The following is a 16581-nucleotide window of genomic DNA, read 5'->3' as shown; positions in this document are numbered from 1 at the left end:
CAGAAAAACACTTTCAATGTGGGTGAAAACAGAATTGGAGATGTTTTTGAAACATTTGAATGTTCGTTTCTAAAGTGAGCAGTTTGTAAGAACCTGAGGGCCGGCAGCTGGGGGTGGCCAGCGGTCTCGTGATGGTGGCCAGAGGCAGACAGACCATGGGGTTATCAGTGTATCATCCAGGTTGGCAGGGACTTCTAGTGAGTCATCCAGACCTTCACTCCTCACTGTGACAGGACTGATCTCATTATCCCCAAACCACCTCTCAGACACAGAGAGTAGTCTAGCGATAGCCTTGAACGTCTCCAGTGTCAGGGAGTTTCAACGCTCTGGCTGTTTTAACCTCTCTATATGTAGCCTAATACTTAACCCGAATGTCTCCTACAGAGGTTTGTGGCCATCAACATTGTCCCATCCCCTTCGGTTAACGAGACTGGAGCCCAACTTCCAGGTGAAGTCAGTGCAGACCAGCACGTGTGGTTTCACGTTTCAGCTTTCTTGCCAGCTGCGCTCGTCCCCAGCCTGTTCCCAGGGGATCTACTTTTCCAGACCTTTCCACTCCTCTCTTCCCATGTCTGCTCATAAGTAGGATGTCCTAAAGCCACCCTGGACTTGCATTTTCAGCCTGGTTCTGCTGTCACTGAGGCTGTCCTGCCTCTGGTTCTTGTGGAGGCAAACTCGACCTTCCTGGCCTAATCTGTGATGAGGACAGGAGAAAAGCGCGATATCAAATTACATTGGTTCTGTTAGGAATACAATGGGATAGAGAGTTCGACCTCTTGTCACAGCATTGTGCTGCCAGCCAGGGCCCTGCCCAGTTACTGTGGGGTGTCCTGGCTCCCCTCCCACAGCCTGACGGTGGTGGGTGCCTGGTTCTTGGTACTTCATCCCCACTGGGCTGCATGTATGAATATGCATGCCTGCATAATATCTAGCTCTGATATTAGCACTGTGCTCCACAGCACCCAGGATCCTTGGGCGGTCGCCCTGCTCAGAGGAAGCCGTGCTCCTGCCCTTTGGTTTTCCTTCCTGAAGGAGAGACGCTCATCCCTCTCCCCAGGGAACATAAGCTTTGAAACATGAGTTGATTTGTTTCCACTTATCATTATCTTGGTTTACATAAATTACAGTGCTTAACAGTGGTCATAAAATCATCCGGCCTTAAAAAAATTCAGCTGTAGAGTTTGGCCCTGTGACCTCCCTGATCAAGTCATTTCCAACAGCCAAATGTGCAGTGGGAAAAGAAACAGTCCCTTCTTGTTCGTCACAAATGTTCGTCTCCCTTTTGAATCAGCAGCCGGCCTGCCTGGTTTCCTAGTGTTGGTCGGTATAGAAAAGTACAGCAAGCCTTTCACTGTGTGCTGCTTCACCGTTCTGAATAACTCTTGCAAGTTATTTAAATCAACTAAATCATGCAGTGTCCCTCACCGGCGGCCACCACATCACTAATATTTTAGAGTCAAGTTCTGCCCTGAAAAGGAGGCTCCTTGACAAAGCAGTGATGATCCTCTTTCAGGGATGTTGGATCACCTCTGGGTGTACTGCAAGTAAAATATTTTCTCTAACGTCTCTCTCATCTGGAAGCGGAAAGGCAGGCTGGCTGGTTTTACGAATCGCTCTTGACCTGTGTTAGGATTTCAGCAATGAAAATCTGGTTTCCAACTGTGATAAAGAAAGAGGACAGATTAGATGCCTAATGTATCCAAGAAAAAAAAAAAAAGTCAATAAAATCTTATTTTAGTTGCTAAAACCAGAAACTATGAATCTAAATACCCATAAGGAGTAGTTGAGCTGGACAACCAGCAATATCAGATAGACACTTTTCCAGCAATGGTACCTGCATTTTATTTCTGTCAGCAAGTTGGATGGGACGGTGCAGATTCTTGGGTCCTTCTTACTGCTGACTCCAAGAGGGAGGGGTAACCTGTAACGCTGTTTCCTATCATGTCACTGGTTTATTGTCCAATAAAAAACTTCGCCCTTTGGGTCATGCTATTTATTTCCTCCAACAATCTTTATAAGAGGCCTTATGAAAATTGGTGTAAAAAGATGGTTGACCCACAGCATGCCTGTTAGGTCACCTTTATCTGCTCTTCCACTATTTATTTTTTTTTATTCAGTGCATGACTATGTCATCACAAGCAACATGATTAGCAATCAAAACCACTTGGGCTGATAAGACCATAACCCTGTGTCCCACAAGCAATTAAGCCTTGAGTACGCCAGGAAAGCGAGCGGAGGAGGACGTGAGGCATAGGTGCGCAAAGTCGGAGGGCATGAGACGGGGTTTTGGGTTCGGTTCAGATACAAAGTGCACTCGACGCTTTCTCTGTAGCCCTGCGGGCAACAGGGAACACGAGATGGGCTTCAGAAGGTGCGACAGGCGGCAACCTGCCCGGAGTGGGCTTGAGCTCTGGAGCGGGCAGCGCTGCCCTGGGTAGGAGAGGGCAGGGAGCAGCGGCTGCGTGGGGCCAGCCCTGGGCGGGAGGCTGCTGGCTTCACGTGGGAGAGAAAAGGCCCTTCGCCCCCGCCACGCTCATCGCTGGCTCCGGCGGCGGAGAGCAGGCAGCCCGCCGTGGCCACCCTGCCACCGAGGGGGCTCTGGAAGCGGAGGTGGCGGGGGGCAGCTGGGGCAGAGCGAGCGCTGCCGGTTCGCCGCGGCTAGCCTAGGCAGCACAGCGGCGGGAGCGGGCTGCCGGCCAACGAGGATCGGATGGTCCTTTCTCTTCCTCCTCCTGCCTGCCGCCCTGCTCTCCACCCACCGTGCTTAGCACCCAGTCCCTGAGCCGAGGGCCGTGACACGCTGCTCGCTCTCCGGGGGCACCTCTGCCTGCACCTTCCTCCGGGGAGGGATGGAGCAGCGAGACGTGTGCTGCCTCTCCCTCTGGCCAGACCAAAGGATTTAAATTTCCCCCAACGTGTAGACAAGCCGCCTCGTCTCCTGGCCCTGAAGGTCGCCAGCTCTACTGAAAGTCAAGAGACCGGCGGGACCATGTCAGGAGAGAAGCTGGAAGCCCGCCAAGCTCCTCCAGCCTGCTGAAATGAGGAACTCTGCTCCTGCAAGGTGCCTTCCTCTGGCTTTGCCTCCTGTGTCCTTTGCAGGGCTAGGACCTCGTATCCTTCATGTGCTAAAAAGCTTGTAATGAGTTACTGTCTAAAAGGCCCGAAGAAGTTCAAAGTGTGTGCTGAGTTCATCTCCTTTGGGGGATGGAAAAAACCCAACGCCCTTGCACTGCTGTAAGCACCGTCCGACCCGACCTCTCCTCCTCACTGCTAAGGCCGCGGGCTCGTATGTCTCTCACAGACAGCACAGATCATGCTTTTGCCAGGTCAGGATTTTGCTGCCACATTAACACACAGGCACTATACTTCCCTACTGGGCCCTAGAGGATTTATTTAGGTAGTGAAACGGACTCTTTTGTCATTAAAAACTGGTAGACAGTGGAGTTCAAGGTGACAATTTGTATAATTAGGATTTTGAAAAAGTACATTATTCGCCCTTTTTTGGTGCATAGAGATTAATTGTGAAAAGGCGAGAGCTAGCAGAAGTGTGGATTACTTCAGTTTTTGCACATCTAGTCTGTGTTGTCCCGCTGGTAGGATTAGAACTGCCATGACTTTACCCACTTCTGGCAATGAGGCGTGACCAGGAATCCAGCCTGTTCCCCTGCTCCATCTAAGTGAAATACAAAAAGTAAACAAGAAACATGAATGCTAAAAAAGTAAAATCCAGTCCAGCTCCAGGTAAAGGCAATGTACAAACTCCTCTTCAGTGCTCTCTGACACACAGAACCGGTCCGGAACTATTATCATTTTGTCTGCTAGTAAACCAATTCGTAATATTCAATATAAAGTAAACCAGGAAGAGAGGAAGAAGCCACAATTCAGGAATTCAGGACTGAGCATCTGAGCAGCTTGGAGACGAGTGCTGGTGGGGGCTGGGGCCAAGGGGCCCTAGCTCGCAGGCTGTGCTAGATTTCAGGTGCTTCCCAAATGCAGTGGGGGAGTAGTAGAGGAGGGATCAGGAAAAAACCCTGCTCCAGAAACTGACTGTACTTTGTCCAGCTCCGAACAGCTGCTTTGGGTCCTGCTTTTACCAGCTTTGTAAAAGGTTAAATAAAATTTACGCCAAAAAAAAAAAAAGAGTGAAATTGAGATCAGGAAAAGAAACAAAAAGTCCCAAACAAACATGTTTTGATAGAGAACTGGATTTTTGAACCCTAGTGCTGTTAGCAATCTGTTGCGTGCTGAACATAGAAGACAGTGTGGTGGAAATACCTATGAAGCAGCGAGCGCCTTATCGAGGCACTGTACCAGGAAACGCACCGCTTTTTTGGCTACTTCATGCACAATACTATGGTTAAACCTAACAGCATGCCTCATCACAACATGTGCCTTATCGACCTCACTATCTGATGACAACAGCAGCCCTCAGGAGACCAGACTGACATCATCCAAAACCTCAGTAGTTCAGAGCACAGGCTGAAGTGTGTAGCTAGGCTACAAGCTGTGCTTGACTGTGTTGATCTGTTTGTACTGAACTTGCAGGCGCTTTGCTAGAGGAAGAGAAATATAAAAATCAAGCCCAAACAACTTTTTCAGAATCTTTCTCACAGGCTGTCATGCTATTTAGCAAACAAATGCAGCAAGCAGAGGAGTTTTTTGTCCTCAGCAAGCGGAAAAAGTCTGCTCCACAGCTTTCTGCAGCTTTGAGAGGGGGAAAAAAACCAGCCCAAACCAAAACACTGTCACTGCCTGGAGGAAAAAAAGAAACGGTGCCAGTGGTGATATGGTACCGAGTCCCATTCCCAGCTGACCCAGATACAGTTGTAACTGGCTGTGAAGTTTGGGTTCATCTCGTATCAGAGACAGGGGCCAGCTGTTGATCTAGCAGGAGCTCTGAATCTCTAGTTCCTAGGCTTCGGGATGGCTGGTTCACAGTCATATTGCCAGTCTCCTTGTTTGGTTACTGCTGGTTCACCATGGCACAGCACGCTGGCTCTGGCGTCCTGGCCTCCTTTCTCTCATTTAAGATGAGGGGAATTTCTGTAGTCACAAAAATAAAAAACAGAAAAAAGAGTAGGCTTTTCTTCTGTAATATTCAGCAGACTGCTCTGGTTTTAATTTGCTCTCCCTGTTCTGGGTTCTTCAAAACACCTTCTCTCATTTACGTCAGCATAGATTTACCACACCCCACTTATTTCAGACCTGGATAGCACCATGGAAAAAGATTACCAGCCTTTCGGAGCTGCCACTTTATGTCTTTGACAAAAGATGATCGTATGGGGCCACATTCACTCAGGAACTGCCTTGGTATTTGTACAGCACCTAGCACAAGTGAGCCTACTCCTGCTTGGATTTTGCTGTGTTACAAAATTGTTCTTAAAAAAACCCTGCTTTTAGTGTTTGGGGTTTGTTTTTTAATTGCAATGCAAGCTTTCAGAGGGAAATGAGGCCGGATTTAAGTGCTGAATGCACGCATAGGAACAAGAGGAGGGCCATCCAGCACATGGATGCTAAGTGTCCTTTTACAGCTCCCATTCAGAGCCAGCATCCAGCTCCCTGGGGCGATACACGGCAAGGTGGGCCACACTGCTGCCCTGTGCCCCCGGGCAGGGGGAGCACACCTTCCCGGCCTTCCCCACTGTGCCCTGGAGTATTTTGAGACGTCTGCCTCTGTTGCATGGATTTGGGGAACCGGAGAGGTTGGGCTGTGGAGGGGTGGCGGGAGTCGGGAGCTACCACGAAGGCCAAGCTCTCTGCGGATGCCACATCCCTCTCCCTGCGTGGGAAAACGAGGTGGCACAGGGATTCTGGCCGCCGGTACCTGCACCGTACCCCCTGTCCCCTCTCTGTGCCTCTGCCAGAGCAAAGTGAATCTCCACCAGAATAGCTGAAAAGGCTGGTTCAAGCTGATGTGTCTGGTGGATGCTTGTTTGATATCCTCTCCCGCTGCCCCAGATGCTCAGGACCGGCAGCGCAGGAGGCAGGATTAGTGCTGGCCTGAAGAGCTGCACACAGGCCACCGCCCGACGGAGCTGGCTTGCAAAAGTGGCCTCCGCCTTCCAGGACAGTAATTGTACCCTCGCTGTGCTCTCCCTGCACTCATAAACTGCTGGTGTCTTACCTTCCCATCACGCCTGCCTATCTCCAGCAGCGGTGGGGACAGTATGACTAACCAGCCAGATGACGAGTGTGAGCTACTTCAGCAATGTGTAAAGGTTTTGTTGTCGTCACAGTATGCAGCGTGCGGAGGGTACGTGCGTGGGAATTACCTGGTATATGTCTGCTTTTTTCATGCTCCTGAATACAAGTGTAACACACACGTTAGCTGAAGCTTAGCAAAGGCATCTCCTAGCCCCCCCCAAAAGCAAAGCTGGAACTTCAAGGAAGAGATGCTCGGAATATTTGGCCCTTTAAACTGCTACAAATCCTTTCTGCTGCCAAAGGATTTAAAACTACCCAGGGAAAGAAAAAAAAGATAATTTTTTTACTGACTGAGCAAAGGCCTGGCTCAAGGGAAAGGCTGGAAAAAAGGTCTGGTGGAAATAAGACTTGCCCCTTCAGATAGAGCATTAGATAAATCCAGCTGTGTCGTGGGACTGTGGGAAGCCTCCCAGAACTAGCATAGAGAGCTTAAAGTGGTTTTTGAGGCATATTGCTATTCTCTATTTTGTGGAACATATTTCTTATGTCTTTATGAACTTAAAGGAGCACTGAGAATGCAAAGTGCCAGAGGGGGAAGCCTTATAGAAGACCTGATTAGAAAATGGAATAATTTTAAAATGCCTTCTCCGGCAATACTCTCTGAAACATTCCTGCTCTGAAGCACACTTGGTTTTTCTCTGCCTGACGTATACATCCCTCACACTTACCTGGCCCTGCTATATTACTCAGTTAGTGGTTTGGTTGATTTACTCTCATTATTGCTAAAATTATTACTAAAAAAACCCTTTTGAATAAACAACACAGTGGAAGGTGGTTGAGACAGGGGTTTGGTTACAAATACAGGTGGAGTTTTTCAAGTTTAGAGACAGTTTCTGGTCCTGCTTTCCTGAAGAGGAAGGGCCTTTGAATGGCTCTTGTGAAATATGCTGATGGTCTGAGCACCCACATCATCAACTCCCCATGACAATTGCCACCGATTGACCACTTGCTGGCTGTCTCTGCAGCAGCCCAAGAATGGATGAGTCATGGAAACTGAATTCCCCTTCACCCTGGCTGCCTGGACAGGGCCTCCAAAGGAGCTGCATTGACAACAGGCGAGGAAAGTCAGCCCTCCTTTTTTTCACCCTGTGAAGCATTGATCAAACAAAGCTCTTCTGCTTCCATGAACGTCAAGGCAGCATTTTTCATTAGTGTTACCTGAATAATGTCGTACTAAGAGAACAATCTCAAATAGCGCTGGGCACATCATTTTGCGTAGATAATTGATTCTGTGCAACTTCAGGCCAGCAAAAATGTATTGTATTTGCAAATAGCTTTAGCAGAAAATGCTCAAAACCATTGCCATGCTTAGGTGCAGCAGTATCTAAATGCTGGTTTTAATTTTAGAATGACTTTTTGAAATCGAGTTCGGTTACTTTTTAATAATTTCTAAATGAAACAACCCTCTTGGGAGGGAGGGCGGGGGGGAGAAAAGAAAAGAGAAAGAAATTACCAGATTAAGCACTGGGTGCTTTCCTGAATAGAGAATTACTATTTGGGGAAAAAAATGCAGGTTCCATCCGATGAGGAAACACAATTCTTTTTATTTGGGATCTGCCTGGAACATTAATCAATTACTCACATAGCTCTGCTACCACAGCTCAAATGTAAATACCAATGAACCCAAACAGGGAGGTATTCAGAATTTCCCTTGAGGTAGTCTCAAGTGAAAAAAAAAATATTAAAAAGTGTGAGTTTAACAAGTTTAAAGGAATTTTCTTCTCAACCGGCCATTTGCGTGCCGGGAGAAAGAACTGTGAGTCCTGCCTGAACGCTGGCCCTTTCCCTTGAAAGGACCTCTTCTGCTTTTGTTAGCCCCGCACGCAGGAGACAGTACCCACGGCCGCAGCGCAGCCCTCCTGACGCAGGCAGCCCCGTAGCTGTGTGGGATCTGTGCAGGTGAGCCACGGCCGCCCGCAGCACCTGCCTCCTTCGTCCTTCTCTGTCCTTCCCTGCCCACGCCGTCCACGCGCACCAGGAATCGTCCTCCCCTCCGAGGTGCTCACCAGGACGTTTCCCGCAAAATTTCCGCGTCACTGGGAGTCGCAGTGCAAGGGGTGGACAGCGATCGCGTGTAATGTTTCAGTGCCGGAGTTTGTCCTGACTTTAGTGCCGTGACGGGATCCGGTGGTGCCAGGATCCGAAGTGCTGAGTTACCGCTGCTGAGCTGCTGTCTGTGACTCAGCACCAGTTAGAGGTTTTCAGCTCACACCTGCGATGTGAAGTTGCACCGATGCACGTAAATTGAACAAAGGGGCATAGAAATGAAAGCTGTAATAGGAATTGTACCTTGCGTCTGGCAGCAAAGCGATAAACAGAGATTACTGGGAAGTGAAGGTACCCTCACCTCATCTTGGTCTTGTCCTCGCTGCTGCTTTTAAAATGGGGGGGGGTGGGGGAATGTGGTGGCCCCTGCCAGTTTTCCCTTGTGGGAAACACATTCCTGCCGTGCACGCCGGAGATCATTTTAGCTGCAGGCACTGGGCGAAGTGTCACCACGGTGGTGCCATGCCTACGCCTGTCTGTCATGGGCGGGACTGGTGACACCTCAGTCCTCGCCCCACTTCTCCCCGCATCGGGGTTTTGGGACCTGTGCCGCTCCGTGCCCCGGGGCACAGAGAAGCGCCTTTGCGGGCCCAGCTCGCCTGGCAGAGATGTGGCGGATGACCGGAGGCCACCTCGGGCGGCAGCAGCCACCGGGACGCCCCGAGCAGAGGCGGGAAGGGAGAAGGGGTGCTGAGCTGGGCCTGGCCGTCGGTGCCCCCTCAGACGGCGGGGGGAGCGGGCTGTGTCTGTCAGGGACGCCGCTCCTTGCGTCAGTGCCAGGTGGGGCCTGGCAGCGGGGCGTGGGCCGCGGCACGCGCCCTTCCCACAGGCTGCTCTCGCCATCCTTCCCTCCGCGCCAGCCCGCCCGTTGGGAACAGGGCGTCCCGGGCTTTTGTAACCACGCTTTCTCTCACCCCTTATTTTGTTTCTCTGCCGCAGCCGAGGCTTCGGCTGCCGGGGCGGGGAGGCGTTGCGGCACTGCCGGGGCCACCGTCGTCTCTTTCGGCAGGGTGAGCGGGCCGGGCTGCCTCAGCGGTCACGCACGATCTGCGTTTCTTTTCCATTTCGGGATGACGATATTTGGGAGGGAAGTGGGGCTTTTGCCCTGAGCGGAGCCAAGGATGTACTGGATTAGACCAACAGGCCGTCTAATCTGGGAAATGTCATCTGCCAGCGGCCAAGCCCAGGTGCTTCCCAAGAACGCTTTAAGCCTCCCTGGAGTTGTGCAACGTTATTCCATGGAGAGAGTGCTGGGAAAACAGTGACTTAACCTGGGAGAGTGCAAGGAAAAGTGATGCAAAAGTCTAGCGAATGATGCTCTGGGAGCCTTTCTGGTGGAAAGGACCATGTGATGCCACAGTTTTGCAATGCTGCCCTTCGACAGGGCATTATCCGCATTTCTTGAGCTGGTACGTTTAGACTGCTGCAATGCTCCTTCCTGAGGTCACATCTTAAACCCCCTCAGAGTTGGCAGCTACTGCAAAAGCACAGAGGTTTGTTTGTTCAAGGGGTCATCTCCTTGGGACCACGTGATGCCCATGTCCCTCCAGAATGTATTCTGATGGCTCACAGGTTCCTGGCAGTTTTGGGTGTTGGTTGCTTCCTGTAAAAAACTGAATGGCCCACAATTGGCTTTAATGAGTGTCTGACTCCCCCTTTCCATACCATCCCGGCAGCTCGCAGCAGGAGTTTCTGTGCTAGAGCCTCCTTGCTAGAAAGGAGAAGGTCTCTGTAGGGGCACTGGGACACGCCGGGATGCTGGAAACCCCTGCCTCCACCAAGACTGGTCTGTATTTGCTGGTTTTCCAGGGCTACTCCTAAAGCCAAATTTCGGAGAGATTGAAGTTCTGTGGGAGAAACGAGTCTGCTCCCCATGACGAGGGAAGCACTGAAAGGGACTTCTGGCAGCACCACCTGACTGGTGTCCTACCGAACCCAGTATTTTCTTATTGCAGAAATTGAATGGATTTGTTAATTGCATTTTGAGTTAACCAGAGCCTTGGGTAGGTTTTTTTTTTTACTCAAGAAAAAGTAAATAGATACAGATCCTCTGCACCACTGACTAGCTAAGCCGAGCTGAGGGAAGTTCCTATGAAAGGTGCTGTGGGTTGGTGGTTACTGTAAGGGAGACGGGGCTAGAGCCAGGCTTTGTTCTATGCAGAGGTGGGGACCAGTCCGAAAAATGGATCAAATAATACCCAGCTCCCTAAAGCACTTTGGAAGCATGTTATGGTTTTGAATGGGTTTGTAACTCCCTGTGTAAGCCAAGCTTACAGATAAATTTTGGAAACTGAGGGAATATCTTTGAGTGCTAAAAGAAAACCTTCTAGTACAAAAGGGTACTCAAGTTCAAATTGGATCAAATTTTTGCTTCATTCATTGATATTCTGGAAGAAAAAAATGACAAAGAAAAAAATGACACAGAAAAAACCCCTGTGACAGTACGTTACAAAATCCCAGAAGCAACAGAAAACACCTAATAGTATGTTATGGAAAAAGCTCAGTTTTATTTCCAGATAGCTAGATAAGAAGATCTGAACACAGCTATTAACTCGTGGGTAGATCTGTAACCCTGTGCTTACAGTAACTGCATTAACTGCACAGCACCAGACCAGAGACGATGCACCACTTACACCCTATCTATGCTTTATTTCAAGTGCAAGTGGTACTTGGCTAGTGGGTTGGCCCTGGCAGCTTGACAGCAGAGGTGCAAATCTGCTTGCTGCACTGCTTTGCATTTAGCAGTTTGGAAGGCACTGAAGCCGATTATAGCTGTCTGGCCTGCATGTGTGTAAGCTGCATATTTGATGAGAGTACACATCTTGTTAAGATAGGCTAAAACTGAAAGCGTGTGGGGAAAATGAACTCGAGAGGGTTCCTGGCAGTGTTTCTGCTGCAGCTTGGCTGTTTGAATCAGCAGCTTGTGATGCTTAACGTAAATAAATTGCATAATGGTCTTGAGAAATGTCATTGCTTTAAGGGTTGAACTGGATACCTCAGGTAGGAAGAAATGCCGAAGACCCTCTGATATTGCACTGTTTTTCAGAAGTAGCAGGGCCATGCCTGCTTGTCATGGACTGACCAAGGTGGCCGGGACAAAACAGGATCAAGCCTCCGCTGTTGACGCCGGTGGCCTGTGCAGAGCACGTGCTTCATGTGGCACCTGCCACGACCACGTGGCTGCACAACCCTCATCCAGGCCCACAGCTTCTCCTGTAATGCTGATCTTTGCCCCCCTTGTCTCCATACTGGGAGAGGTCTCCTTCACCTGTAGTGACCTCCTCTACTTGAGGCCAGAGCCCCAAAGCAGCGGGGCTGGTGGTGGGAATCAAACCCAACCTTCCTGGCCCCCGGGTGTTCCTGTCCTGCCTCACACCCGTTCAGAAACTGTTAATCATCCTGAACTACTTAGTGGTTTTGTGATCTTAAACAGGGCTTGAACTCAGTTTTCTAGAGGTGAAAGCACAATGTCTTACTGTAACTCATTTTACCAACCAATCCTATCCTGAACCTAACAATATTTTAATCACAAAATCCAACCTCAAAACCCACAGCATTTTCAGTTACTGTATTTCATCACCACACAGCTGAAAACAACTTTTTTTTCAACCACCCTTGTTTTTCTAAAGTGAATCACAAACCATGGAACTTAACAGACGGAAAAGAGCAGAGACAAATTCTCTCTCACTAACCCTGGTGTAATGTAAAGGAATAATGTAATTAGAGTAAAAAGCAATTCTCTACAGTCACACGGGTATAACAGAATTACAAGAGTCAGCCTCCCCTTCGTTAAGCCAGATAGTCCATTTTAAACAAGCCAAAAAGCAGTGTTGCCTACAAAATATTGTTGGTGGGGCCTATCAGTCAGTCCTTTTTTAATTAGCCCAAGGAATGGAGCCCTTACCTTTTCCCCAGAAGGCAATTTGACACTTTCGTAGATTTTACCATTATGCTTTATGTCCTGGTAAGTGGTCTGCTGTTCACTTTGCTGCTATTCTTGGCTGTGCCCCCTTGAATCACACCAAGCAATAGTTAACAATAAGGTAACTCTGGGTCTCAGCTGCTTTGCCCACCAGAAAAATGTTAACCACCAAGACTGCTCTGTGCTGCACCCATGAATAGTGTTCAGCTCTTCCCAGGAAGACTGGTCTGTATTAGTCACTCCAGTTAATTGGCGAGAAAACCGGGACATCTGAATTTAAACTCCCATAGAAAGGCTACGGAATAGCCAAGGGAGAAAGCCTGATCTTCAGGCTGTCACTCCCAGGCAACAGCCACCTTCCTTCCCATGGTGTTTACACTCTGGGAGAATCAGTGGGCATTTCACAACCCGACAAGGTGTTTACAGTTCCCAGCCTCTGCCTACAGATGTGCTGGGATAATGGCTCATGGTATGTGTTTGTGCTGATGAAGGGGCTGGAGGGAAACCCTTGGGCCTGGACTCATTGACCAGGTCTCACTGACACCAGAGTAAATCTGAACTACTCCAGATTTAAAGTCATCTATCCAACAGCAGAAGTCTGGCCCTCAAGACCAGCTGATCCTTAGGTAAAACATGAGCATAAGCACCGATGTGTCGGATCTGTATAAAAACTTGGGAAGGGAGGGAAGTGTCAGAAAACATCCCAGGTGATGAGTGGTGGCCAAGGTGAGGCCAGGCAGGTGTTGGTCCTTGCATTCAGCATTGCCCAGGGCTGGTACCAGTGGTGGCCTTGCCTGGGGCTAACCTGGTGGGGCCAACCCAGAGTTTTCCCACCACCACTCTCTGGGGGTCCCTGGAGGGCAGGACACATCCAGCACAGGGCATGTGGTGCAATCGGGCTCTCAATGGGAGCTGATTACCCTCTGTCACGTCTGGGAGGGAGGGACACGCTTTGTGTCTTGATCAACTTCATGCATCTTCCTATATGGGGGTTTGCAAAATTAGAGTTCATAAAACCTCCCCCAGCCCCTTCTCTGAAAGCTACACCCACATTTTTCTCATGGATGACTCACTGTTGAAACGAAATGTTTCTCCAGCTAGAGTTTTTCTATGCTATGTATTAGAAACAGCTGAACAACTGCATTAATATCAGGCTTCTCGGGTGATGGTAAGAGCACGCCTGAGTATGCTGGTGTATATGAACTTGCACACATGTGTACATATGCTTTGTCTATTTTTAATTTGAGTTTCCCTTTTGCTCTCTCCACTCCTTTTCCTTTCAGTTTCTTGTATTTGTTTTTATTTGTCCTTCTCCCCCTGTCTTCTGCGTGTGTAGAATGCAGATCCACAAACACTTGCATTCATCTTTCCAAATGACAGAATGAAGAGTAGTATAAAATGACCTCATCCATTCCTTCACGGATAAACAGAAGACGACGATGGAGTTCTTTCATATGATACAAGAAAAAAGAGTTAAACCAGATCAGTTTAAATTAAACAAAGGAAAACATTGGATGAAATAACAGGAAAAGCATCCTCAATCTGTGAGTTTGAGGAATAATTCATTTCTCAAGGGCAGTGGCTGAACTGGGCAGTTTGCACATGATTTTTTTGGGAGTGATAATGCTGCTCTGTCCCCAGAGTGAGGTGTGTCTTCATCACTTTGATGTGTGCAACTCTGAAATCAGCAACACGGGAAGCCACGGGGGCAGAGATGTCAGAAATGGTAAGAGGTTTCCTGAGGTGATAAAAAGGCCACCTGTGAGGTTGTTGTGAAGGAAAATTCCAATGACTGCGTGCAATATTTGGAAGAAACAAACAAGCGGGTTGAGGTTAAGACGCGTTCACACGTGAAGGCTGCTCGCCTTTAGGTTATTCCCCACTGGAGGATCCTCTGTCGACCTGAGACATTTGCCCCTTTTTCAAAAATTAAACTTGGGGGTTAAAATGAAGGACACAGAAGTGGAAAAAAAAAAAAAAGCATGTATTTAGGCAAGTGTCCTGCAAGGAAAGCCAGATAGGTTGGGGAAGTGGTAAAGGTAAGGAGATCTGCTCTGGGAAACTAGCCCACAGCACAGAAGCTGTTTAGCCCACAGGAGTGTGGCACTGGCCTTGCGACATGATGCTGAGGTGGCGCACATCTCCGTCCGATCCCTGCCTCTGCCGTCCCCCCGCCGCTCGGGACCTGCTGGCTGTACTGGGGAGGCAAGGCGTGCTGGGTGTGGGGAAGAGCGTACCTGCCACCTCATCCTCATCCCGACTGCCCAGCCGCCCCTGCCCCACTCTCATATATGCGCCAGGGTGGGAAAACAGACTTAATCAGTTCACTGCGGCTGGGAGTGCTTCGGCTGCGGGCTGTGCAGGGCAGGAGCAGCCCTCCTCCCCTCCTGCTCAGCTGAAGAAGGCAATTAACAGCTCAACAGGCTGAACAGGTAGGGCGAGCGTGGCAGCAGAGCAAGTTCCCCTCACACTCCACCACCCACAGCACCGGGGCTGAAGTCTCTACTTGAATGGAAGTGTAAGTGTTAGGTGTGGTATATGAGTTATGCATGAAAAGTTTAATGCGTTCAAGGGTACAGCCTCAACTAGCAGCTAACAGAAATGAATGAGCCTTGGGGCAAGCCCAAGCCAGCTTCCACTCAAGTCGATAGAGGTATGGTCTTTTGGCTTCAGTGGGAACAGGATGAGGTCCTTCATGGCCAGCCAAGGAGAGATTAGTCTAATGATGTAATGGTGCTTGTAACTGCCTGTTCAGCCTTAATTCAGCTCTTTTGTGAGCATGCATTATGGCACAGTCTGTAATTACGTGATCACATACTACTTGCTCTGCAAGACGCCCGCCTCATTTGAAGCGCAGAATGGGAGGTAAGGGCAGAAGGGCTCTCTCCAGCCCCCACGGCGTTGTCCTGCGTCCCGGGGCACCGCTCTGCAACGGGCTTCCTGCGGGGTCTTGGGCAAGAAAGTGCTGTAACGCGCGTGGCAGGGACTGAGTTAAGGCTTCACCGGCAACATAAGCCTGTGTTTTTCTAAATATAGGAGCTTGGTTTTGCAATCTTACTGAGCTCTGAGCGTAGCTTTATGTAAGGGGTAGTCAACAGCAATGATGGCGTTAGGTTTAAACGGCCTATACAGCCTATCCGGATCCTTGCTGCAGGAGGTATGAAAATCCCTTGGCTTGCCTGCCGAGGTGTGGTGGCACACCTATGTGCTGGCAGCAGTAGACTGGTTGGCAGCAGTATCAATTACAAGAAAATGTTTTATCTCTCTCATCTGACACCACATGCTCGCTCTTTCCAATCTCATCTTCTGCTTTATTTAATGTTCTCCAGAGGCTCTGCCGGACTGGCTTCCAGCATCCCCATAACTAGTAGCTAAAAGGCTGGCTGAAGATCCTGATGCCCACTGACAAATGGGAGACTTGAATGGAGGAAAAGTATGGAAGGAAATTCTGAAGCAGTGAAAAATGGAAGACAGGGGAAGGGGGTGAGCTTAGAAGGAAAAGGACATATGTGACCTTGGTAGTGGCAGGAAGCACAGGGAGAGGTGCAGGGGAGTAAAGGAGCTGCAGGGCATCTAGAGGGTCAGAAGGAAAGAGAACATCCAGAGCAGAAAGAAAACGTTAGGGCGTGAGAGTAACAAGCAGGGAAAAACAGATGAAAGAAAGCAAAACAAAGAAAATATAGCTCAATTAGGAGGTGAAAGCAGGAAAGACCATACAACACAGCACCAACAAGAAAGGCCTTGGATGCATGCCCCCCTGCTCTGTCTCCTGGGAGTTATACCCTGCTTCATCTCTGAACCCCAGAGGGTCACCCCTGCTGGATCTCAGCATTGCCTTGTGGGGACTGGCCAGGAAGGGACAAGGCGTGATGGCTGCGCGGTGCTGCACCCAAGCCACCGACCCTGCTCCTGGCAGGGAGCCCTGGCCTCTCTGGCACCCCCTTCTCACCCCAGCAGCCCTTGATCCAGTGCACTTGCACTGGTGTTCTTGTCACTCAGGTACATCGGTCGTTGCAACTCAGTCACTTGTTGACTGGGATCTCTTAGTAGGAGGGGCAGCAAACACACAGACTGAGGGGTGGTTTCCCGGCTTGGTGCTGACAGCTTCCAAAAGACAAATACTTTGATGTAGAAAATGAACAAACGTAGCAAAAACTGAGTTTGGTCTACTGCAAGGGTGGCTGGGCTAGGAAATATGTCAAAAGAGCATCTTCCTCCTCAGTGAATCTCTTTTGGGACTGAGTTTTATCTAATGCAGGGATGGAGCAATCCCACTGATGTCACTGGGCTGACGCTGGTGTAGAACTGGTGCGTGTGTGTGGTGAAATAGGTCAGAGCTGTGTACTTGGAGGCGCAGCTGCTGAGTTCAGTGGTAAAAAGGAGTTTTTGCTGCTATTTCCTCCCGTGAG

General features: G+C 49.4%; 1 protein-coding gene across 3 annotated transcripts in view; it reads right to left on the bottom strand.

The window, feature by feature from the left end:
- Nucleotides 1–579: 579 nt before the first annotated feature.
- RAD51B (RAD51 paralog B) overlaps nucleotides 580–16581 on the bottom strand; it is a 457119-nt gene continuing 441117 nt past the window's right edge. For 2 of the 3 annotated variants that reach the window (XM_075030457.1, XM_075030459.1), the window contains exon 13: nucleotides 580–5043. The gene's annotated coding sequence lies outside the window, so the exon portion shown is untranslated. The remainder of the gene's footprint in view (nucleotides 5044–16581) is intronic. The other variant, XM_075030458.1, reaches the window with a different exon arrangement.

The sequence above is a fragment of the Buteo buteo genome, chromosome 6 (assembly GCF_964188355.1).
Source record: "Buteo buteo chromosome 6, bButBut1.hap1.1, whole genome shotgun sequence".
In the NCBI taxonomy this organism is placed as follows: domain Eukaryota; kingdom Metazoa; phylum Chordata; class Aves; order Accipitriformes; family Accipitridae; genus Buteo; species Buteo buteo.
This window is presented reverse-complemented; position numbering and strand designations above follow the sequence as displayed.